General features: G+C 41.3%; 1 protein-coding gene across 1 annotated transcript in view; it reads left to right on the forward strand.

Annotated features, from left to right (window-relative positions):
- lingo2 (leucine rich repeat and Ig domain containing 2) overlaps nucleotides 1–25,173 on the forward strand; it is a 284,474-nt gene that overhangs the window by 103,305 nt on the left and 155,996 nt on the right. Inside the window, exon 3 of the mRNA XM_080773196.1 lies at nucleotides 5,113–5,203. The gene's annotated coding sequence lies outside the window, so the exon portion shown is untranslated. The remainder of the gene's footprint in view (nucleotides 1–5,112; nucleotides 5,204–25,173) is intronic.

Here is a 25,173-nt window from a genome sequence, read left to right on the forward strand (position 1 = left end):
TGTTGTGGCGCTGTCATTGGACCCAGAAAAACCCATAGAAGTCCATGTATTTGGGCCCAACTTCACCTAGACTGTATTACCTTAATAAACATGGTCATGAATACTTTCTGCTTCCAGTCACTAGTTTAAAGTCTCATTTCTAATGTCATAATATTCTTTTTGGAAAATTATGGTGGCTACCGTTACAGTCTATGATCGGGATTCCCCTCCCACTCGAGTCAAAATAAAAACCAAAGGAGAAGAAGGGGGGAAGTCCCGCCTCGTTGTCTGGGCCAGCCAATGGCCAGCTGGGCCAAAACGGATCTAGAAAGATGGCGACTTACAATACAAGGACTGACAGGCTTCATTTTACGTTCATGTTAGACCCGGAGAACGCTTTGTCCATATTTTTTACAGTCTATGGTTGGGACATGCATGGAAACATGTTCCTTAGTCTTTCCATTTGCGTTTTGAGCAGTGTTGGTGCACACAGAACTCTGCAAATCCATCCTCCGCACCCAACAAAAACAACAAACAATGCTTGCAGGGCAATACCCACTCATTATAAACAAGAGAGCACTTAAATGTCATACTCACCTAAAAGAAAGCTACCCAGACACGCTCCATAACATAGCCCTCAATCATAGAGAAAATCTACAGGGATGCCACCTTAGTCAGCTAGTCCAGGGACTATATGTGCTCATTCTTTAGCCAAGTAGACCGCTAGACCTACTGCATTTGTTTCGAAAATGTAAGATTTATACCCTGTATAACACGTACAGTATATAACGACACAATGTGAGCTCTGTTTACAAAATGCTGTACCCCCTCCCAACTGTATATACTTTCCCCATTTTCAACTGTTTTTATTATATTTCGACACTTGCTTTTTATGTTTTCTCATGCCAATAAAGCTCCTTTGAATTGAAAATTGAAAATTGCCTGCCCGATGGCATCAGTGAACATTAACAAGTCGGGCCTCCGCCAGCAGAGTAGACGGCGGTCTTTGATGACCCGCTCAACCTTGGCTATACGCACTGCTTGCTGTAAATGTCCTGGAGGAAGGGAAGCTCGTCGTGCTGGGCCACACGACACTTTGTAGTGTTATGCAGTTGAGAGGGCAGTGCAGTTCCCACACCTGCGGTAATGCAGCTCGTCAGGATGCTCTCCGTGGTGCTGTTGTAGAATGGTTTGCGGGGTGTGGCGGTTCATGCTGACGCAGTACAGGCATTATGGAGCCTTTTTCATCACGTGCGTGGTGTGTGTGGCCCAATTAAGGTCCGACTCTTCAGTGACGTGTATGTCGAGGAATTCGCATTCACAGTTTTTTCTGAACGATAGAGCACGTTACTCTCAAATTGAAATTGAGTTATGTCAGAGTAGCAGACAGGAGGAACTATGACATTTTCTTCTTGCCTTGTGTCTTGTGTGGACAAAGAAACTTTACCCATGTTGTTTCAACTGAGGGGGAGCAGATAATAAAAATATTTTTATTTATTTTCTTGAACTATATTCCTTTAAAGATTTCCTCAGCACAATTGCAGCTGAGCGCAGTCACTCTCATTTGGAAGGCTGTGCGTGCTGATCCTTTGGACCGTGTCTTCCACTACCTGGGCCATTTCTAAGCCACTGATGATAATCCTCAAGGGGGCCTCATTAAGTCTTTGCTCCAATTAAGCCGGCGCTCATTTTGCTGCAGCACAATCCCTCTGTAGCGCTGTGCACAAATCCTCCAACACTGGATTACTCTGAGCAGTGGGTGGGTTGTAAAACAGCCGCTATGTTGGTGGGACAGTATGGGAAGACACATGCGTGGTTTGCTGCCAACAGCCACTCCTTGTATTGTTTCTTTGGAGGGTTTGGGTTAATGAGATTGGATTCAAACAACGGCATATCCACCATATACTGGCTCACCAAAGGAAGACTTTCTGCTTTTGTGTGACAGTTGGGCTTAAGTTAATTAATTTTTATCTTGAAAGAAACTGCTGCAGTATGCCATTAAAATGCTTTCCTACTGTATGCATGAAAACTCACAGTAAATACGTAAGGTAGGCTATACTTTATGTTCACGTCACAATAAAAGTAGCTACTTCAACACATATTTTGTGTACTGTATTGCATTTGTTTTAGGGAAAAACAACATGAAGCACATTTAATGGCATGGCAGATAAGGGTATAGCAACAGACTTTTGGTTTCCCCGCAGAAGGGTGGAGTAGATTGAATATTATATGTGTTGGATTCAATTATGACCAATCAAATGATCACTTTTATTTACAATGCACTGTGCTCAGCCCAACGTGTACTGATAATATTCATAGTGTTGTGAAAGAAAAGCCCTGGAAACTTCCCAAGATCAAACTGATGTCCTTGTGCGGGAGGTGCAGAGTCATCACAAAAATCTACAGCACCTCAGACCGGCAAGCAAGAGCAGATGATGTAAAATTATCTTGGGAGGAAATATGAAACAAAGTTAATACACCTGACACCGGTCCTATGAGAAGTGTTTATCAGTATAAAGCTAATTTCACAAGACTCTTTTTGATACAGAGACAGTCATGGCTTTTCATGGCGAGACAAACTGTTCAGGAGAAGAGAAAACCCTTTTTTAATATATTATTTTTTATCCAAAATGAGTTCAGACTCAGAGGCAGAGGCAGACTCGTCACATACTAGAGCATGTCTGAATTAATTGTCAGAGCTGAAATCGACATAAATATGAAATAAATGCTTACACATGTGTAGCCCAGTGGCATATATGCCTGTAGTTCTATGTAAATCCACCAGGGACACTGTCACTTTAAGAGTGCCATGTTCTGGGGGTCAAGGGTTACACTGAAAAACGTCTTGAATAATAAGAAGCAACCTGTATTTGTGGGGATTCTTTGAGAAGATCTTGCTGATTGTAAACAAGAGGTGAAAGCTGAACTAGCTATTATCAACTTGGTTGATATGAGTTTTTGTGTCTTTACTTTGTACTTGGAAAAGGGTGAATCTTGGGAGACCAGTGTTTGCTCAGTGTGTGAGTTGGCCATTCCTCATACACTGTTTGTGATAGTGCCACTAGCGTATTTTGTTTAGATTTATTTTATGTTACAGGCTTGCATGCCATATTTGCCAAACTGTGGCATTCTTTATACCAATAAGATACACCAACACCAACTTCTTGGGAAATAAAGAACCCCAATATATGTCTGTTTCCTGTGCCCTATTTGCCAGGTTTCACATTTAACACATTACACCTAGCTACATGTGTTGCTAGGTGTAATGTTAGAGCCCACAGAAGTGAACCTTATTTTAACCTATTTTCTCAACTCTGAAAATCATTACTTTATAAGCCATATCTCCTAAACTGGTGGGTCAAACTGAACAACCAATATGTCAATTTTAAGCTATTGATTCCCTGCTTTCATATGACATGAAAAAGCGAAAATTTAAAACGATTCAATGACGTAGCCTCGATCAGAAATGTTCACAAATCATATTCACAAAATAAACTAGACAGACAGACAGACAGACAGACACACGCACAGCAGCAGCAATAAGATATGATGTGTTTTTTTGTTTAATAATAAACATTAACTGTCAATATAATGAAAGTATAAGTCAAGTATGTCAATAGAATTAAGGTATAAGGCTAAAAAACAGCTTATTCATAGGGTAATTTTAGTAACATAATGAAAATGATAATTCAGACACCCCTCTTCCATTGCAATAGTTCAGTCCAAATGTGACGTGCTTCTTGCCAGATTGGATGCAGGTGGCCATGCATGTAAGTGAGAAGAGAGTTAAGGTTATACAAAAGATTTTAACTATAATGTGTGCATTCAAATTTGAAACAAGTAATACCAGAAATGCTAAGAACGTTGAGCATGTTATGGAAAACCCTACAGTTATATGTATGTGCAAACATCACAAGCACTATAGCATTGAGCTTGCAATATGAAATTCACTCCCGTCTCTTGTTGGTTTATGTTTGTAAGGCTACATTTATTGTACACTTGATTTGTCCCTTTCAAAAGTAGTTATAATTTTGGGGGTAAATCTGTTAATTAATTAAAGTACTAGTACATATTTCAGCAGTAAACAGAAGGTAGAGGATTTAATGGTCTGAAACTACCATATGTGAATGTATGAGAACATATTGCTAAATATATTGGACCCAAGTGCACTTCTTGTTAATCATGTGCTACTGCAGCCAGCTTCATGTCTCGACATGGAGGTGCGAAATATTAGTTAAGCACAATATAAAACCAACATCTGTGGCAGCTTTATAGCTCTCATTAAACGAAAGCAGTATTGCTAACCTTTTCTTCATTTTTTTCCCAACAAACACAGATGTTGTGTACATTATGGATTGATTGCCACCACTAAAACTAAAGAAAGTTGAAGCTCATGCGCTCTTGAGTTGCTGGTATAAACGCTGTTCCCATGCTGAGTAAAATGATGGGTTAATGAGGCATTTCTTGGCAGCCATTTGGCGAGAGAAATGATCAAGTCGACCAGGGAGTGAAGGAAGATGGTGTGCATATGTCAGGAGGCTTCTTTTCTCCTCTCTCCCCCTTTCTAATGCTCCTGGGACTGACACATCAAGGATGTCTGTGGCTCCACATTGTGAGCTCACTGGCCATGTCCATTAACCAGTGGTGGGAAGTGACTAAGTATATAATACTTATTACAAAAGAATCAATTAAGCCCTATTTTTTGTTTATTGAAAGAAATAGCAGGTCTACAAGCTCACAACATGCCATGACGTGACCGTGTTGAGCTTGTATCAGCTGTTTTATTAAAAAGACTGAAAAACGTTGACTTTTTGAAAAAGATATTTCTGCGTATAGTGGTATTGGTACTTTTACTTATTACTAGCCAATTTGAGTACTTCTTCCACCACTGCCATTAACCATTTAAAGCCTTAGGTGGCTGCATGGGGTAACGACAGGGCTCTATACTGGGATCACTAATAGTTCCCAGTGTGCCAAATCTTGTCGCTGAAAATAGCCAATTTACAAGCTCAGCATGTCGCAAATACAATGTGTTTTGAGCTTGTAGATCTGCCCTTTCCGCTGAATGGTCATGCCTGAATAGGCATAATATGGTTCCTGTCAAGGTTTACATTTCTTTCCCCCCTGTTTCAGAACATGACCTTGGTGTAGACAACCTGTGTAAGCAGTTCTGGGAGGACCTCTCCATCAAGACTTCAAGTGTCAGTATCCACAAGACCAGCAGGTAAGTGCGGCAGAGAAACGGAGACACAGTAAATATAAATGAAATAATTGAATAACTTCTACATCCACCCTGGACTCTCACACACACACACACACACACACACACACACACACACACACACACACACACACACACACGCACGCATTTTTATTTAGCAAAATACCCTGTCTATTAAAATCCTCTAGTCTGACAGCTGAGCTCCATGCACCAATGCAGGGCCCTATATAGTGCTGTGTAAAACAGTGTGGAATAATAGATGATTCATGTCATATTCTACTCACCTGTCATGAGTCTCTACGGGGCTTTATTTATTTTTATTTATTGTTGTACTTGCCAAGTATAACTTGTTCATTGCTCACAATCACAGTATGCTCTGTTCCTGTTCTCATGCACCAAACTTTAGCCCAGTTGTTAACGGTTGTCAACCTTTTCAGGCTGTGACCCACCAAAATAATCAAATTTGAACTGGGGACCCCCCACCCTGGATCCCTGATAAACAATTGGAATGTAATTGAAAGGAGTTACATTAAATTTAGTTTGACTCGGTTCCACAGATAAATACTGTGAAAAGAGCAGAGCTACTCTGCAACAACTCATGTTGCGAGGTGTTGTGAGCTTGTAGATCGTCGATTTTCATTTGTTGAGTGGTGCTCCAACACTTGCCTATGTGTGTAGCATTAGTCTATTAGTCTATTCCAGCTCGGTTACTGTGTCTGTGGTTACTCTGTCATTTTAGTACCTCAGGCTCATCTCCTCCTATATTAACCCCTGCATCAAAGGCATCGCTCACAATGGGGCATCAACTATTATGAATAGTTGAATAACAAAATATTTCAATACACGTTCTGGGATTCTTTATTTTTCAGGCTCGCGGTGTGTAAAGACCTTGAAAGGACTCGAAAATGTTGCTTTGAGATTTTCCGTTAAACAGTGGCTACTATAAAGTAAGACGTATATTGATTTAAGTTGAGTTTACTTTGAACACTGGCCTCTGCCCTGCCTTCCTCCACATGGCCTTGAGGCATCAAAGTGAACATTTCTTACCAAAGGGCAGAGATGAAAGACACAGTATGGCTGTGTACAGATCTCCCTCCATTCACCCGTAATGGTGCACTAGTGGTTATTACATTCAGTAGTGGTGTTGGAATATACAGTATAGTGATGATGCATGGTCGAAAATCGCGTGTGTGTGGGTGGGGGCACGCAACCAACCCAACATAACATGCACAATAATGGCCTGATTTCAAATGCCAACACCGCCTTGTTAAACAGTCCTCCTGGCCAAGCCTAATGGATGACTGGTTACTCTTCTCTCTCATCCATTCCCCTTTCTTGTCACGTTTTCAATATATGCACCTGGGAGGACGTGGCGGCGAAGATTGGGGACTGTTTGGAAATTAATGTGATCACGTCAGCAGGAAGCGACTGCAGCCGAACAGCATGAGGAAGGAAAAATCTCTCTCTCTCTCTCTCTCTCTCTCTCTCTCTCTCTCTGTCTCTCTCTCTCTCTCTCTCTCTCTCTCTCTCTCTCTCTCTCCCCCTCCCTCCCTCTGTCTCTCTCTTCCCTCTCTAACACAATTAGACTTTAGATCGTTTTCCCTCTCTGTCTCTGTCTCTCTTTCCATCTCCCGCTATGTATGTCTCTCTCTCTCTCTCTCTCTCTCTCTCTCTCTCTCTCTCTCTCTCTCTCTACCAATCTGATTTCTGCTCTTTGCAGGCTCATCTCTTTCATCTGCTTTATTCGTCTGGCATTGTCATAATGTAGCAGACCTTCTGAGTGCAGCTCTCACAGATCACTGGTACAGCTTATCAGTGAAGTGGTGCTGTTGCAAATTGGGCCCCCTAATTTAGTCTCTCATGACTTTCACTCTCAGAATTACATTTTGAGGGGGTGAAATTATGAGGAGAAGAAGAGAGACATTGTCTGGGCAGAATAACATATACACTTAGTGTGTTTTGGAACATGTAGCTGCTTAGGTCTCACAACTGGAAAAGGTAAAAGGTGAATCCTGCAGAATGTCAAAGGGGGCATGCTATCTGACTAAGTCTGCCCCTCTCCAGTGGCTTTCAGGGACAGACAGCATTATCTCACACAGACAGTCCAAAGGGACAGAGTGAGTCAGACAATGACATTCTGTACACTAGTTAGTCTGTGTCTAAATTGTCCATCCATGCCACTATATAAACAGTGAGAATTGGAAATGGTTTTCAGATTAATTTGACACACAGCATCCCGACTTGAAGCAGAAGGACTGCAGACGTCAAACTGTGAATGGCAGTGATGCATATCTGTGACTTTTAGTGCTCACTGCTTCTTAGTTGTTTGGACATTGTGTATCTCACCTGGCGAGTGGAGAACAACAAGAAGAGAGGATGGACCCAAATGCAAATGGCATATCGTTGCTGTCGGTATTCACTAATCAGGAAATGGAGAAAGGCACATTACACCCCAATTTAAAACACTTACACTGCCCAGCGTCAGTTGGAAGTTGGAACCAGTAAATAGACCCTGGGAAAATTATAATAAGAAAGAACAATAAACATGGATGTGTAAAGAGATGTTTTTAATAGTGCAGTTACATTGGTGAACCTCTGTTTGATATATTTCACCTTTAGGCTGCCCTCCGTCAAGGGCCACAGCTGTCATCAAATGCTGACATTTCACAGGTTGGCACTGACAAACTAGCTGCAGCTGTCTGTAACGTTGCCTATTCAATTGTGTTTTAGGCATCACACAACTGATGTGCGATTAAAAAAAAAAAAAAAACATTAAGCTACGGCCAGGTTTTATCGGAACCAATAGGAAGGCATGATTAAGCCATTAAGGCCACATCTGCCGGCCTAATTTCTTTTTAATTTGCGGAGAACTCTGCTGTATATTGCTACAGTGGATGTGACGTTTTAATTAAAGTAAGGGCTGTAAAAAATGATTACCACGACGGTGCAAGGGGCTGCTGCTCATATCGCTCAGAAGAAGGGAATCCAACGGGCCCCATTATGGCGAGCGATTCCAAATGAGCTGACCATTGACTGCTCCTGCTCTATTCACTGGAATAACTAAAGGAGCACATGGGAAGAGCTAATGGGGTTGGTAGAGTGGTTATGAAATTCAGATGATTCCACACACGTTGAGTATTGCTCTCTTTATACCGCTACAATCTCATAATCTTTAACGGAGTCCCCTCACATTATACTGAGATTATTACATCATGTACGTTGTACGTTTAAATCTATTTAACCCATTTTGGGCGGGAACCCCTTTTGGTGTTGGCATCACATTATGCTTTAGCTATTGAAAAATAGCAGATTTACAAGCTCATGGCGTGCCACCGAGTGGCGCGCTACGAGCTTGTAGGTCTGCTATTTTTTTTTTAATCGAAGAATGACTGACATAGAAACAGCTTTTTCATAAAACTGTCAGGATGTAGAAGACATTTATATAATCTGATCTCAGGTCAGAATGGGTTAAAAGTGTGTGGCTTTTCCGATGGTAAATCCCTCTTGAGCTTTTAAAAAAAATATTAATACTGTGTATACTGCCTTTGGCATAAACAGTGAGAATTGGAAATGGAAGCCAGTGGCTTTCAGATTAATTTGACACACATGGAATCCCGATTTGAAGCGGGGGGGGGGGGGGGGGGGGGGGACTGCAAACGGCAATCTGATGGCAAATATGTGAGCTTTATAGTTCACTCACTGCTGAACAACTCCTAGTTGTGTGGACATTGTGTACAGTAGATGTACAGGAGATGTACATTGTGTACATCTCACCTGGTGAGAGGAGAACAACAAGAAGAGAGGATGGACCTGACATAATATCGTTGCTCTTGGGTGGAAACCTTGTATGTGTGTGGTAGATTGGAATGGTGAAATGACAGTGAGTTGTGAGGTGTGCGGGAAAGTACATTAAGGATCAGGGAAGAGAGGAAATGGGATAACAGGGGGTGCGGTTCAGTTCCTTAACTTCTTAACACATTCATATTGGGACATAATGGGTGTCTGTTTGTGTGACACTCGCTCTATGATGAATTGGGACATTAATTTACAAATAAAACATAAAGAAATTGAAATGGAGATACGAGGTTTCTTCCTGATGGCCACAATATGCAGACCAGGTGCAGTTCAATAGGTTGAATCAATAACATACAGTATCAATAAACAGGAGCTAATGAGGCGTATAGATACTTGAGGCAGGGAAGGGTCGAAAATCAGCAGAAGCAGTCCAACCAAAGGTGAAGACATTAAAAAAGAGCAGGCAACAATCTGAAACCCAGAGACAAAAGTCAAAAGGGGCCAAAGACACACGTAAGGCAAGCAGAACAGGTTCCTAAAATGGGACACTATAGAAAAAAATAGAAAAACTATAGAAAAAAAAACGGGGACTGGGGCTAGAGAGCTAAGATGTGAGACACACGGAACGAACGCTAACAATCTGGTGGGAAATGGATTCCTTTATATAACAAGGAGTCGATTGGGGACAGAGCAGCAGGTATAGCCAGAGGGTCCAGACTGAGACAGATGTGGCAGAAAAGGAGAGACGGAGACAAATTGTGACAGTAAGAGACAGAATGAGAGAGAGGGAGAGAGACAGATGTGACACGAAAGGAGAGACAGAGACAGATCGTCACAGTAAGGGACGGAGACGGAGACAGACAGATGTGACAGGAAAGGAGACAGATCTTGACAGTAAGAGACTGAGAGACAGATGGGGCACAAAAGCAGAGCCAGAGACTATAGTGTGACAGTGTGCCCATATCATTCCACATGCAGAGGTGATACTAAACACATCTGATGATAAATTCAATTCAGTTGCATTTACATGCCTATGAATAGCTCCGTGCCAGTGTGAAATATCCACCATTTTAGCAGCTCAGTGGCTTGCCTCACGTTGATAGATGATTGGAGACTGCGCCTACCGTTACGTTTTGGATCTTCTAAATTATAGGTACTTCTAGAACAGTGGTGAGAACAGTCTGTAAGGCCCACTGCTTAGGAAACCTCCCCTATAGGAAGATCCACCCCAAAGACTTTGGATTAGTTCTGCATTTTTCTATTAGGCAAAGCATTTTGAGCAGTGGTTCCTAAAGTCGGGTCCGGGGACCCCCAGGCATCCTTGAGAAGGTTCCCCAGCTAAATTGGTTAGAATCTAGAATCAAAATCACTTGAAACCTATACACATTTGAAAACAGACGATCTTGACAAATCAGCGATTTAACATCTTGATAATAATAATAATAATAATAATAATAATAATTTAAATAAATAAACAATTGTCCCTGGCACAAAGCATTTTCAAATGTATGTGTAGGTCCTTGAGAATGGGCCATTAGAGACTGACTTGAGTCTATGGGGGTTAACAGAGCAGACAGGGAGGAACTAGCCAGCTTCCATGTGGGAATACTGTAGCCTACTGCGTGGCTACGCAGCCAGACGGTTGCATGGTTGATCAGCATAAACTCATCCATGGAAAGGTGATGAGTTGAACTTCTATCTACAGTTTAGTACTGTATTAGCTATATAAACTCTTACTCTAAATTCCCCAAGCACTTACAACCTGAGGTCCCTTTAGGGGCAGCGGTGGCCGAACGGTTTGCGGAGCGGTCTTGATATCGGAAGGTCGCTAGTTCGTATCCCCGGACCGGCACGTTACAAATTACCACCGCTGAAGTGCCCTTGAGCAAGGCATTGAACCCCTACCATGAAATGTTCTATGAGCAGGGCCTGGCTGTAAACAAGTTCTTGAGCTTAGTCCAGTTATCCTGGGTAAATATAGTAACTTTGCTTTGCTTTGCTTCCCTATTTTGGACACAAGAATACAATTAAATATGATTCTGAAATGGGGTGAAAATAAGTGGTTTTCATGAAGTGAACTGTACTGTACCCCTTTATACCCCTTGTTCAATAATGCCTCCGTGCACCATGTGACCGTGTCATGATACATTATGATCTTCCTTGTGACAGTTTAACAAAATCCTGTCAATTTATCTGCTACAATCTTCGGTTCACCTGGACATTGAATGAAAATAATATCTGACATAATTCATCTAGTCAAGAAGAAGTAGAAGAAGAAAGCAGCGGGGAAAATGGAGTGGTGGGATATCACTGGTGAGCCTGCAATTATGATCTGCAGGAGGACTTTAGGATGTCTTTGCAAAAAGGCTGTTCTGTCTGCCTTGTCGATGTAAGCTTTGGCTGATACAGCATGTGGGGCGTTGTAGCAGATGAACAATAAAGGGCGAGAGCTGTCTGAAAAGGCATTGATGTTTCAGTCGAGCTGTCGGCACACTGTCGAGTGCTGAAAAGCCAAGAGCAGGGAGGAGCAGTCAAGGCAACGGACAGCTCTATGCTCCGATCAGGGACGGATTTAGGGATGTTTAGAATAGTTTCAAACCGCCTCGCACAAGTTGTTGTGTTTGAGTGTCTTGTTCAAACCAATCTGAGAAGCCATCGCCAAACAAGAAAGGAAAAACAACGCCCTCTTTTCCTTGAATTGGAGTCAACAGTCTGTCTCAATAGGCGTTATGCCATCAACGTGTGAGCGTGTGTATTGTGCATTTACGTTGTGCATGGGTGCTGGGGTCATCAGTTCCCTTACCCTAGGTTGGGTTGGTGAAAGGGCCTTTCTGTGTGGAGTTTGCATGTTCTCCCTGTGTCCCCTATAAAGTAAGTATACCCTCACAAAAAACATGCAGTAATCCTGGTCTCTAAACTGCCTCCCCCTGATAGAAGGGGAAAGGAACTGGTTTGGAATAACGTGTTCCTCCTTCCACGCGTTACTGTACGTCCAACCCAGGGGGGCAGTGAAGCCAATAGTGTCTGAAGCCAGTAGGAAATCCTGACTTCCTGAAAGTTCATATAATGGCCTGTTGTGGCGCTGTCATTGGGCCCAACTTCACCTAGACTGTATTACCTTAATAAACATGGTCATGACTACTTTCTGCTTCCAGTCACTAGTTTAAAGTCTCATTTCTCATATCATAATGTTCTTTTTGGAAAATTGGAAGCAGTCTTTGGAATTGGAAGCAGTCTTTTGAGACGTATTATAGCATTAATGGCTTTTGATTTCACCGGGATCAGCTTGCAAATATGCAAAACGGTACAATCATGATTCACTGGTCACTGACTCTTTTGCAATGCATCATTTGCAATGCTCAAAACATTATTGTCGGATCATTCAATCCTTACAGCAAATGCTGACATGGTTTGCAATACAACCAAAAGGAAACCATGAAATAATGATCAGTTGATGTGTAACATTTGTTTTACTTGAACAGACCACTGTTTGGGGGTGTGGGGAATGTGCCCGCAGGGCCCCCCTGGTGGCTGAGGCCTGTTTCATTTGAAACTGTTATTAGATTTGCCTCTGGCTCCAGTTCTGCTCAGCACCACGGACCGCTCCCAGGCTCCAGTGTGCTCAGCACCATGGACAGCTCCCAGTGAAACTGACCTTAGCCGTGTCTCGGATGGCTCGTGTAGCATTGTATCTACTCTCTGAGCGCGGGGTTATTGGAAGGGAAAATATCTGTTGTCTTTGATGTTGGTGCTGTTTTTAATTATTGTTATAGTGTTGCCGTCCCTTGTATTCCTCTCATCCATTTTCTCTCATGTTCTCCTGCGACTGAAGAACGACGCACTAGGTCTCACGAGACGCTTAACAATCTTTCATCACACTTGCATTCTCTAGACTGTGTTACATAACCTGGCAGTCAACTGCAATAAAGTAAAATATAATGTGTCATGATGCCTTGGGAGCGTGATTTACATCAAACTGTACACACTGAGGTCACCCAGAGGACATCTGGTAGAGTGAGTGACAGCGTAGGGAAGAGAGTTGCTGTTACTCTCCTTTGCAGTGGCTTCCTGTGGTTCTCTCAGTCTTGTGCGTCAGCAGTCTGCAAACCAAAAGGATCACTTTTATTACACTATCTCTGTGAGTCATGGTGTAGAGAGAATGTGGATAAGGGGACATTTGCATGCAAATGTCTTGCTTTACATAATGCCGCTGTCGAGCAGAAACCTTGTATCTCCATATTTCAAATTTGTACCCTTTTTCGAACTTTTATGTCCAAATTCGGCAAACAAAAGTTGAAGAAATGGCAGATCTACAAGCTCAGAATGTGTTGTGAGCTGTCAGATCTGCAGTTTTTTTGTTTTTTTTTAATGTTTAATGTTGGTTTCATAAATACTTAATTGAGTGTGTCTATTTTTTACCTTTTTCTTTTCTTTTTTTTCTGTTTTAAAAAGGTCATCTTGGGATTGTAGGTCTATTTAACATTTTGTGCACATGCCTATCCAGGCCCATGTGTCTTGCCCGTCTACAGTAGACCTTTCACATTAAAATCTTTATTGAAAAGGTCACATCACATTCAGAGGCAGACGTACACGCCTTTGTTCATCCCTTGCCTTGTAAATCAGAAATGTGTGAATGTTAATATATCAATCATGGGCAGGTTTTGTTCAATAATAGCTCCAGTGAGTTCCTCCCGTATATTGCCTACAGTACCATAAGGCCAAGGATGACCAAACTTGGTACATTATGGTTACAAAATTAAGGAATCTACTTCAGTGGAGGTCTATACTTTGACTCGCTGAGGTCGATATGTATCTAAATTAGCACTTTTAATAACCATACATTACAAAATCTTGAATAAAAGTTAAAAAAGAAGAAACCTTTGTGTTTAACCACGTCGAATGGGATCCCTCAGGGGTCTATACTTGGTCCCCTCCTTTTTCCCCCTGCAAAAAAACAAAAAACACACCTGTGTGAAGTGAGGGGCGCTCTTATCATCATACATCATCTCATTCTGGCCAATCACAATTTGCGTCCTCACTGTTCTATCTTCACTTTTCTGCCTTAATGTTTAGCTTCAATATGTGAAATATTGCTCAGCCAATCAAATCATCGCTATGGGGTGATCAACCAATCACAATTAAGCCAATGTTTGTGTTCACACAAATCCGGAAAGCTGGGCATAGGAGGGGCTAGCGTCCTTCAAAAACAAAAAGAAGCTGATGTACAAGCTCACGGCCTGTCAAATGGTTCTGAATGTACTGTATATTAAGTACAGGGACGCTATAGGGTTCACAGTCACACGATCAGACAGAAATACTTTACAGAGTACTATTTTCCAGAGTAGCATACTGTAGCTTTTATCACTGGTATTTACCATGGTATAAGTAACATCATGTGACATCAAGTGCTTCCCCAACATTAAAGTCACTGACTCCACCCACGTTTAGTTTCTCAGTTTCACTGCAGAGGTGTATTCTCAGATTCCCACAATCGCAAGGACCTGTTGACAAGTGTTATTAATTAACACACGCAGTTATGTTTTCCCACCCATCCTGCCTCTCTTTGTCATGTGGGGATCTCTGTAATTTCTGAGTGCTCTTTACCTTCCTCTGTTTCTGTTATGACATGTTTTTTTAGAGTGTTTTAGCTTTATAGACCGGAAGCCTCTTTTGATCTGCCGGTTAAATAAATCAAACATCAAAACAAACCCTGGCACCTTTTTAAAGCAGTGTTTTCAAATCATGTGTTCTCACCTACGTGGTAAGACGTGCATTCATCTTTTTCTTTTCATTCTTCATTCTTTTTTTTTTGCGTTATACACGTCCTAAAAAGACGATAAAGACGTCGTTGGCGCTATGGGAGTTGCTAAAAAATCAGTTAATTAAGTCCTTGGCAGACATTGAGTTATTTAATGCATGACTTGATGGTGAACCTAAAATGTAGGTCCAAGGCAAAGTCCAGATAAGAACCACTGTTTTAAAGCATATTAGTATTATATTTATGAATATTTAGTTCTTACTGAATACAGGACTGCATCCTCTTCTCTAGAGTCTAGATTTAAGAAAATATAAGAAGAAGAATTTCATATAAGTCTTCATTTTACAACTTAAACTTAAACATACAGTACATCAGTATTCATTTGCCACCCTTTTTACCTCAACCATCCTGTCCTTTACCTTGAATGCTAAGATGAAGCGCTCGGCATCAGTGCTGTAGAGTGAAGAAAGACCCCCACCCCCCCACCCCTGGCTGTGACCCCTTCAACCCAGGTTAATGGGAGCACTGCGGTAGACAAAATGGTGAAGACGAAACAGACCTGCTTGTAATAAAATACCTTTCAATCGGTTCTTATTGTGCCTCTTTTGAGCGTGCCTTTAGTGAGAGAGCTTATATCTTAAACCGTCCGCTCAATAACTCAATTCTGCTCTTATCTCGGGCACAAGGAGGAGATTTAGAGTGAGGTTGGTTGGAGTAGCTTTCTCTCCCCCCCCCCCCCCCCCCCCCCCGCACGCCACGGGAGATATCTATCCCCCACGGGCCAGATGGTAAAGAAATATGGAGGACAGTACACCTATCAATGATTTCTTTGAGAGATTACAATAGGAATGGAACGTTAATAACACAACACAGCGTGCGACAGTGGATGGCTTATTGATAGAGCCTGCAGAAGCACTGAAAACACAAGGTGGTGGTGGTGACAAATCGTTGTCCAGATAGGACCACACAGAGAGCTTATAAATGGGAAGAGATGAGTCTATTTGCTGCATTGATTTCTGTGGACTTTCACCACAAATATGAGCCTGCACTAGTTTTGTGCCAATTACAGGAATAAAAGGGATGTGGTCTGGAACTATACATCTCTTCTTGAGTCAATACTATCCTATAATAAAATCAACACGGACCCGCTTTGTTGGTTAGTTAGGGTATCTTTATATTAGGACTATTCTTTACAGCCAAGGGGCAACGGTACATGGCATAGTATTCCCAGCAATTACTTTACCGTGAATCCGTTGGAACTGCAAAAGGAAAGGTAGGATAACCGTTTATGGCAAGAATGTACGTGGTATCACCTACAGTACTTCATACAGTAGATTCGATTTTTATTCCATAAGGAAAGATCATCAAACATAAATATCAAAGATTAGGCCACTTAGGTCACATATTGCTGCTTAAATATTATTTAAGGATATTATTTTTCTTCTATTCCTTTTAAGATAAATAAAATAAATAAAGGGAGGCTCCGCACACTGCCTGGCTGTAGGTCAATAGACCGAAAGTTTACAATAAATGCATTGATTGTTTACAGATTTGAGTGTGCGAAGCCTCCCTTTCTTTTTTATACAAGATACATAAAAGTTAAACAGGAACCAAAGAAAAATACAGATAGTATTTGTTTTTTCTTTCATTTTCCTCAGATTCAACATAGAAAAATGTCTGACATACTTTTATCATTTCACATCAAGAGAATCCTCCACACATGTGGAAAGAATAGCACCAAATTAATTTACACACACACACACACACACACACACACACACACACACACACACACACACACACACACACACACACACACACACACACACACACACCAGATACTTTTCTGTTTTTGTTTTCATTATTTGAAGAATGAAAATTACAAATGAAAAACGACTTTCCCACTTCTACACCTGTGAACCTGTGATGTTTCAAAGTTGAAATTGAAGGGCAGCATAGAATGTAAACTCTCATTATCTGGTGGGTTTAGCCCACTGTTGTTTGTTTCATCAATGCCCATTATTACTGTTGTGCCCCTATTTGGCAATATATGGCCAACGTGTTTGTTGTCACAGCCGGTTTGTTCTATGTTGTGTTTTGCCTGCCTTTGTATTTGCCTCCGTGTTAAGAGACCAAATATATTTGCTCTCTTGTTTGCTTTTCTTCTGTGGCGTGAGAACGCCATGTCGCTGAAAAGGCCAAATGGCTGCAAGCAGCTGGACATATTCATGAGGATGAAGATATTGCATTATATCCAATGGGGAAATAGTGAACCCCAATTTGATTAGTAAACTTGTCTTGACAAAGGTTAATAGACACACATTTGCTGCAGAATCTCACTCGTTTTGATCTGTTTCATGATCTGATCGTGGTTCAAGCTCATTGCAGCCTCAAGGACAAAAGCATAGCGACAGACTTGTTATCTTGAATGATTTGCATGCAAGTGTTCTGGTAGGGAGTTTATACCTTGCTATCACAAGGAAAATGTAGACATGCCTGCCCTCAATGTGCAATCCTTTTGCTCACCTTCATTCACTGACCTTTCGATGTATACAGTACATCTCTAGATCTAAGCAAACATTATCTGGATTGCACAAATATATTTAAATATCAAGTATTTCTGCATGAGCTCTGTTATGATTTGCAGCCCTGCGACAAGTCTGTCCCTCTCTGTGTCCTATTTACCCCCACCCCCCGTGTGTTTATGCTATGACACACAGGATCTGTCAACTTGTTTGGGGTGGGAACTGGGCGGCATGGTAATATTGTGTGGCACTGGCCCCTGGGTGTATTGTGATGTAATGATCCCTGTCACCACCTCTCACACCCTCCACTTGGCTAACGGGAGAGCCTGGGCCGATAGTGAGGGACCCAACCATACTCTACACTCCTGTCCTGACTGTTCATATATAATTCTGAAAGTGCACAAATGGAGCCAAAGGGACCCATTAGGGTCTCAGTTACATGATTTTACTGTACAACCTCAAACCATGCATGCACTGCACAGGCCTCCTACCTCGTAGGCGGTTCTCGAGATACACAAACTACAGACGCATGCACACACGCAAAGCACAGGCGGTCGGACAGAGATTTCACACATTTATAGTAGGATTATATCCAATATTATTTTTTGTATTGTTGTGTTAGCACTGTCTTTGTAGAGCATGTCCCGCTCAGTGTCCAATAGATCCAGTGACCATTGATCTATGCTTTGATCTAAAGGGGAGCAAAATACAGCAGTGTTGGCTGGACTGCTGTATTTTAATCGTTATCACTGCGCAAAAAGCATGGAATACGGATGTGTATATTACAGGAAACTCCCGTTAAACTTTCCAACAAACTCCGGTAAACTCCCGAATTGTACCATCACACCTGTATATTACTGTATATTAACTGTATATGCCTGCTAAACTTGAGGTTTACGGGCAAAATACAGTGCCAATAATTGCCCGTTAACTCCTCTTTTCATGCAGTGTATCTTAGCCCAACGTCCACCCAGAAAGCATGCTTTCACTGCAAAAGTCAATTAGCTCTATTATCCAAGTAAGGCTAGCACATACTGTAGCTGTTTAAGAATAGCACACACCATCTGAGGAGTTGAGGTTTGGAAATCTGAACTGCCTCCATTAGTTGAAGGTTAGCTAGCAGCCTCGAAGGTATTGATCCAAGTCATACTGTACTGTGTGGGCCTTCACTGCCAACCAACGTGTCTCCTAGTATCTGTTCCAAATACGTACATTGGATAAGCAAAGAAGAAGGGGAGGTAGCTATACATTATTTACAGTAGGAGTCTGGCTGACTCTTCTCAAAGCAGCCATGCAGAGGCATACTGCCAACTGTGAGCACGATAGAGGAAAACACATGAGCCACTTTTGTCGAACCAAATATGACTTTAGAAGTACAGCTTCAAAAGAAATCTGTATCACATCCTCTGTATCATCATCACATTACACAAGTCAACCTTTTGGATTTCATAATTCGTCCAACCGTTAATAGATTGTCAGGATCAGGATTACATACTGTATGGATTGGAGAAGAAATTAGAATGCTATAGATTTAACTGCAGTTTTCATGTAAATGGAACATGATGGGAGCCATCTGTGTGTTCTTGTGTTTATTCATTGGCAGATGAAGGAAGTTGTACAGAAGGTGCACTGTCTTCAGTTTTACAACAACATTCACACTGGAATGGAGGCTGTTCTCAAAACACTCATTAAGACCGGGAAAGCACTGTCATTTTACCACTTTACATTACTTTATACTTTGGCTATTCAAAAATAGCTCATATACAAGCTATTAGTGCTTCACTTTGTGGTGCGCTATTTTTGAAAAGTCTTGAACAGTTAGTTTGAGATGGGGTTTGGCAGCCAAATACAGAGAGAGAGCGATGCCGTTGCACTCGCTCTTTCTGGGAGATACATAACATTTTGCAGGTCCTTGACATGAAAAAGTTTGAAGAATCGGCCTCAGATCTTAATGGTTTAATTAAACCCACGCTTAGTTTAGATTTGAATGTATTATTCTCTGAAATCTTCAAGGAGAGTATACAAATTGACTGTGGATGGAACTTTTGAGACACTTTTACATTCAAATGAATTGATTTATTTAATTCTGTATTGGTCCCGTAATGTGATGTATTTTTGACTACAGAAAGGACAACCTAGAGTATATGTGTACTGTATAGAGCTTTTTTTAAACGTGCACATTGTATATACTGAAAGTCAAGACTGTACTACAACATACTGAAAGTGAAGACCATTTTTATTGTCTGTATCTTTTGACCACCAAAGTATCTGAAGTTTAGTTCGTTCATTCACCTAGAGTCTAAAGAAAGGATTTCCAAAATGGTGGAGCATCAAGACAGGACATGGAGATTACTGAGAGCACACTGGAGAGCACTTGGATATGAACACTACAGAGAGTCCACATTATATTCTGTCCTTTTTCTCAACCCCATTCTGTCTCAGTACTGTGTCTCTGGGGTACTGTACTGTAGTGTAGCAGACCTGCGTGTTTCAATCAGCAATATTATAGCCCCAACCCAAACTCCTACTAATGGGATGGAAATTGTCGATAATTAAAATGTACATCGTGACTTTATTCAGAAAAAGGAAAAAAAAAAAGCGTGCCACCAGGCTGAGCTTCCATCTGTTAATTAGACTATATGAGTAGCTTGTTAAGCAAGTGTCTCTGCAATATGTTGGTTTCAAATACATTCCACTGATCAGTACGGCTCATTTGATGACATTTGGATTTGTGCTTGTTGAGACAAATTTGATCAAATTTTATTTGAATGCTCTCTCTCTCTCTCTCTCTCTCTCTCTCTCTCTCTCTCTCTCTCTCTCTCTCTCTCTCTCTCTCTCTCTCTCTCTCTCTCTCTCTCTCTCTCTCTCTCTCTCTCTCATATACACTAGTACCAAAGCTATATTGGGAACAATTCTATGATTGCCTTTTCTGTAGTTACTGTATGGGTTAAAAGATCTTTGTAGGCAAGTGATTAAGGATGTTTCTGCGTGCGTGTGTGTTTGCGTACGTGCATAAGAGACTGACTGACTGAGAAAGTAAGAGACTTTGTGATAAAACTGTGCGTATTAATGGATGTGATTGTGTTTATTGTACAGTACATTATTTCAACATCATTCTATTTTTTCAGTTAATTATAATAACAAACCTTTTTGGTCATGCACCCCCTGTTACCTCCCGACCTAGCTGACAACGCCCCCCCCCCACATGGAAATATAAATTGCATAAGGCACTTACATACATGCACACATATGAACCTGAATATGGCATATATATGCAACATAGGCTATATTCTGCATATACTTGCCATACATTGGCACAATACGTTAATATATTTAAAATAAAATTTGCCTTTTCATGTCATGTACCCCCTAGAAGACACTCGCACACCACAAGGGGTGCACGCACCACAGTTTAGGAACCACTGCTTTATAGTGAACTCCTGACATTAAGGGAAGGGAATGACAGTAGGAAATACATTTACTGTGCTTTTTGAACATGGCAACCTCCCCAATTCTGCATTTAATACATATAAACTTTTACTTTTGTAAAGTGCCAATTCACATGCAGTGTCTTTTGAGTACTCACATCAATTATTTTTCAAAGTAGGTGTGCTCCAGCCTCTCTCTCTCTGCAAATGATGTGAAAATAAATAACTGATAACCAGCCACACAGGTCTCTCCAGGCAAACAGGCATCCCCTTGTGCATTTGTTCAAATAAAGTATGTCACATTATGTTTAGACTTGTATCTTCCCATCATCTTCCAAACACAGTTCTGGGTCAACTGATGATAATCTCCGACTCCATGGACCATGGTTATTGTGGGGGTAGAGTGGGATGCACCCAGTCACAGCAAGGTCGGTTGGTTGTTTTTGGCGATAACATAAGTGAGTAAATCTACTGCAAGGCCAGTTTAAACCATTATTCTATGTTAATACTCTGTGCAATTACTCTAATTAGATATTGTGTGCGCAAGACACACCACCAAAAGGTCTTACAAAAAGCCTTTTCAAGGATGGCAGTGGGTATTACCTGACTCCGCCAGATGGAAGACGCCACGTTTCACAACCGACCTAGAATCATTGTAACTCAATCGTTGAAGGTGGGAACTTTTTATTTTCAAGCTACTTGGCAGGTGATTGGCAGATCCCGCCCATAGCTGCCGCTGATTGGTCCGAGCCGCTGCCGGCTTGGTTCATCGCGACTCCGCGAGTGATCCAAGATGAAGGCTGTGTTGTGAACTTGTGAATCAATACCGCCACCATCTGGCGGAGTCAGGTTAGACAGTGGGGTCAGTTCAAACAGCTTGCGTCTAGTTGGGTCAGGGTGTAACGAGCAGCTCGGCCTCCAGGAACTATCGGGTGCATTGTTTCATTGTTTCATCTGAGGACATGGCCTTCATAAGCCTGAAATGTTTAAATCATCTATCTCTCCTCCTTCCATACAATAAATATACAATGCTACATTGAATCACTCCATATTTGTGGCAGCTGTGGCTGCAGGGCCTCGAGGCGTGATGGGAATGATTTCACTCTGCAGACCGCTAGAATGTGCTTGGATTGAGAGTCAAATTGGAGTCTGCGTCTGAGTTTCTAATGATGCTCTCCTCCCACTACAGTGGCCTTGAAAACCCGCACGTGTGTGTGTGTGTGTGTGTGTGTGTTTGTGTGTGTGTGTAATACACGCTTACTGTACCTTGGCACATGCTTGGCTATTAGTTTTGAATTGCCTATATGGACAATGTTTGTATGGTATATTATACATCTACCGGTAATTGAAATCATCCAATCCCAGATTTCAACATAACCATTGGAATGTAAACCATGAAAGTGACACTGGTTTGCGTATCCCAGAGTATTTAATGAGAATATTTATTTGCATTTTGATGATGTGCTGTGCATGTTTTTTTTAATAAGAATATATTAACATGTTTATTAATACTACATCCCCACGATTTTCAATGCTCTCCTGCACTTTCTTCTACTTTTATGTCGGGCAAATCATGCATCCTTTGATAATTTTTTGAGGTTTTTATTGATTCAGAATGGTAGTAGCTTGAAGCTTCCCCGATGCTATGCATGGCTCGCCCCGAGTGGAATAGTATGAGAGTGACGACACTAGCATTGACTCCCATTGTGGATAATAGATCAACAATAAAATATCCTGTGCATCCTGTTGGCAAGGAAGCCACAGCGTTCAATGTTGGCAGTCAAAGAAACATTTAAGACAAATTAAACCAAGAATACACATGAAATACAAACCTATTTTGAGTGCCAACATTAGGAAACCCATTCTGGAGCTGTCGATCGAAAATAAAAGTATTTCAGTAGTAAGAGAAGCTCTTGTATTTATAAGGAAACTCATGTGATATCTCAGGTTTTTTCTCAATTATATTCCTAGTCATCTGGGGCCCGCCTAGTGGCTGTGGGACTGCAGCACACACTGCAGCACACACAGCCCATTGAGTTAACACAGCCGTACAGGCAAACACAAATGTACCGTATACACATTGTTTTAATAATAATAATTCTCAAATGAGGCTTTGTGGAGATCTCACATCTCTTTCAGGGGAGCAAAGCTCTGCATAAGTCCCCTGTAATTTGAACCCTGCTTTTAATCAAAGTTTGTCTCACATTTGTTCAATGTGAATGTATATGGTTCGACTTTAGTTCATAGCTGCATTTCAAGGAAACATGAAAGTTATTAGTTGTTATCCAAACAAACTGTGGCCATTTTGTTTGTTATTATTCACCGCCAACACAGACTCTAATAAATGTTAACAACAAGTTAACAACAACATTAACAACTAAATATTGCCAGGGAGAGAAAGGAAGGTTCATTTCCTTTAAATGATGTTGTTGTTTTTTCGCCCGGCCCTTGTAGTCCGTAACGTTGCAGGGTTTGAGAAATGCACCTCGAGGGAATGTGTTTGAATTGCAAAGTGTTGGGTTGTGGTTATTAGGGTCAGAACACAGTGGAGTTCACTCCCTGCATACAATCCTCAGCTTGAGCAACTCCACAAGCACAATAGGTGCTTGTGGTTAGTTACACAACCCTTCATAATAATGTTGAGGTTGATGCCGATTGTTACGAATGTCCTCAACATGAATTCTGATTGCAGTGATTCACTCTTGAAATTAGCAGCGTTTCTCCTCATGCGAGTATGACTTGCTTCCACCAACAAAAGCATGTTTGTGCACTTTCATCCAGCCATCCCCTCTCGGCTTTAAGTGGCATCGCCCACATGTTCTCATCTTTGGAGCCAAAAAAAGAAAGAAAATAAAAAAGGAAAAATGGGTTTGAACGCTGTTGCCAAGCAGTTAAAACTGAAGTGTGTAAATGTACTGCATGGAGGCGGAGACCTGCAGTCTGCATATGATGTTATCAGGACGCAGCAGTGACTGTTTGTTTGTGTCATTCTCAACAAGAAACGGAAACAAATCTGCCTGTGAAGGTGAATATGGTGATGTTTGACGAAGATCTTTCTGCCCAGCCAAAGGATGTGTTGACAGGTTGTTGTTATGACAGATGTGGAACAGAGATGAGCTTTTCCATTAGAGCTTTCAGCACACTGGCTTGCTGTCACTGCAGGGTAAATATAGTTACTGTTGGGCCAAACCTCATATCTCCTTTTTTTTTTACTTCATGCCCTAGCTACTTCCTCGTATTTCACAAAAGTAGAGAAATATGCCAATCTATAAGCACACAATGCGTATCCGTTGGGTTACATTGTTTTATGTTTATGTTGAAAGTAGTTAAGTATGGTGGTGTCTAAAACCAAGTCAAAAACATGTCCATTTCCTGAAAGGTAGCCGTCTTGGACGTACTGTAAAGGTTTCCTCCTGACGATATGCAACCATAAATCATCACTCCACTTTTTTTGTTTCCCTGTTAGTACTTCTCGCACTCGGAATAGTAAAAAGAAAAAAAGAGGGGAAGAAACAAAAAAACGAATCATTTTCAGTTATTGCTAAATCAAAGTTGAAATTCTGTTAGCTTCAGCCTACACCTTTTTTTTCTACAGTAAATTGCCTTTTGTTATCTACTGTAATGTATTGTTCTTAAAAGGACCAAAATAAACTAACTAAACTAAACTGAACTAAACCTGTTGTTCTCAGCATGCTTTAGTTGTTGAAACAAGCAACAACATTATGACAGACTATTGCCATGACGGACTAAATGTCTCTATTCGTCTAAAGCACCGGTTCTTAGTGCGGTCCGTGTACGGGTCCTTAAGGGGGTTCCAGGGGTCCCAAGCAAAAGATGAAACAGTTTAAACACTTGTTTAAGGACTTATTTATTTCTTCTATTCAAAAATTGTCGATGTACAAGCTCACAACTTCAAGCCAACTTGGGGTCCTTGACATAAAAAGTGAACCACTGGTTTAAAGCGTCAGTAGCAAGTATGCATTAGTCAAGGTTGCTAATTGTCTCAGTGCAATCAGTATAAACACAGCACACATATGGACGACTCCCACACTTATTTATGATGTGCAATAACTGTCAAGTTACTCAGACAAAGCTTGGCAATGAACTTTTGTGCCAACTGCCAAGCACTCTGGAAGTGTGACAAATATGTTGAAAGACTAATTGCATTTCACAAGTTTGGTTAGTCATTCATTCAGTCTTTAAGTCAAAAAGCCAAACCTAAAAAATGTAATCAAGTTCCAAACAACTAGTCCTTGCCAGAGGGACTATGGGGTTGCAAGAGTTAATCGAACTAATCAATGTAATCTCTCTCACTCATTCACTCACTCACTCACTCACTCACTCACACACACACACACACACACACACACACACACACACACACACACACACACACACACACACACACACACACACACACACACACACACACACACAATCAACACATCTCCCACACGCACACTGTGG

This window comes from Protomyctophum bolini (genome assembly GCF_963924005.1).
Source record: "Protomyctophum bolini genome assembly, chromosome: 10".
Taxonomy (NCBI): domain Eukaryota; kingdom Metazoa; phylum Chordata; class Actinopteri; order Myctophiformes; family Myctophidae; genus Protomyctophum; species Protomyctophum bolini.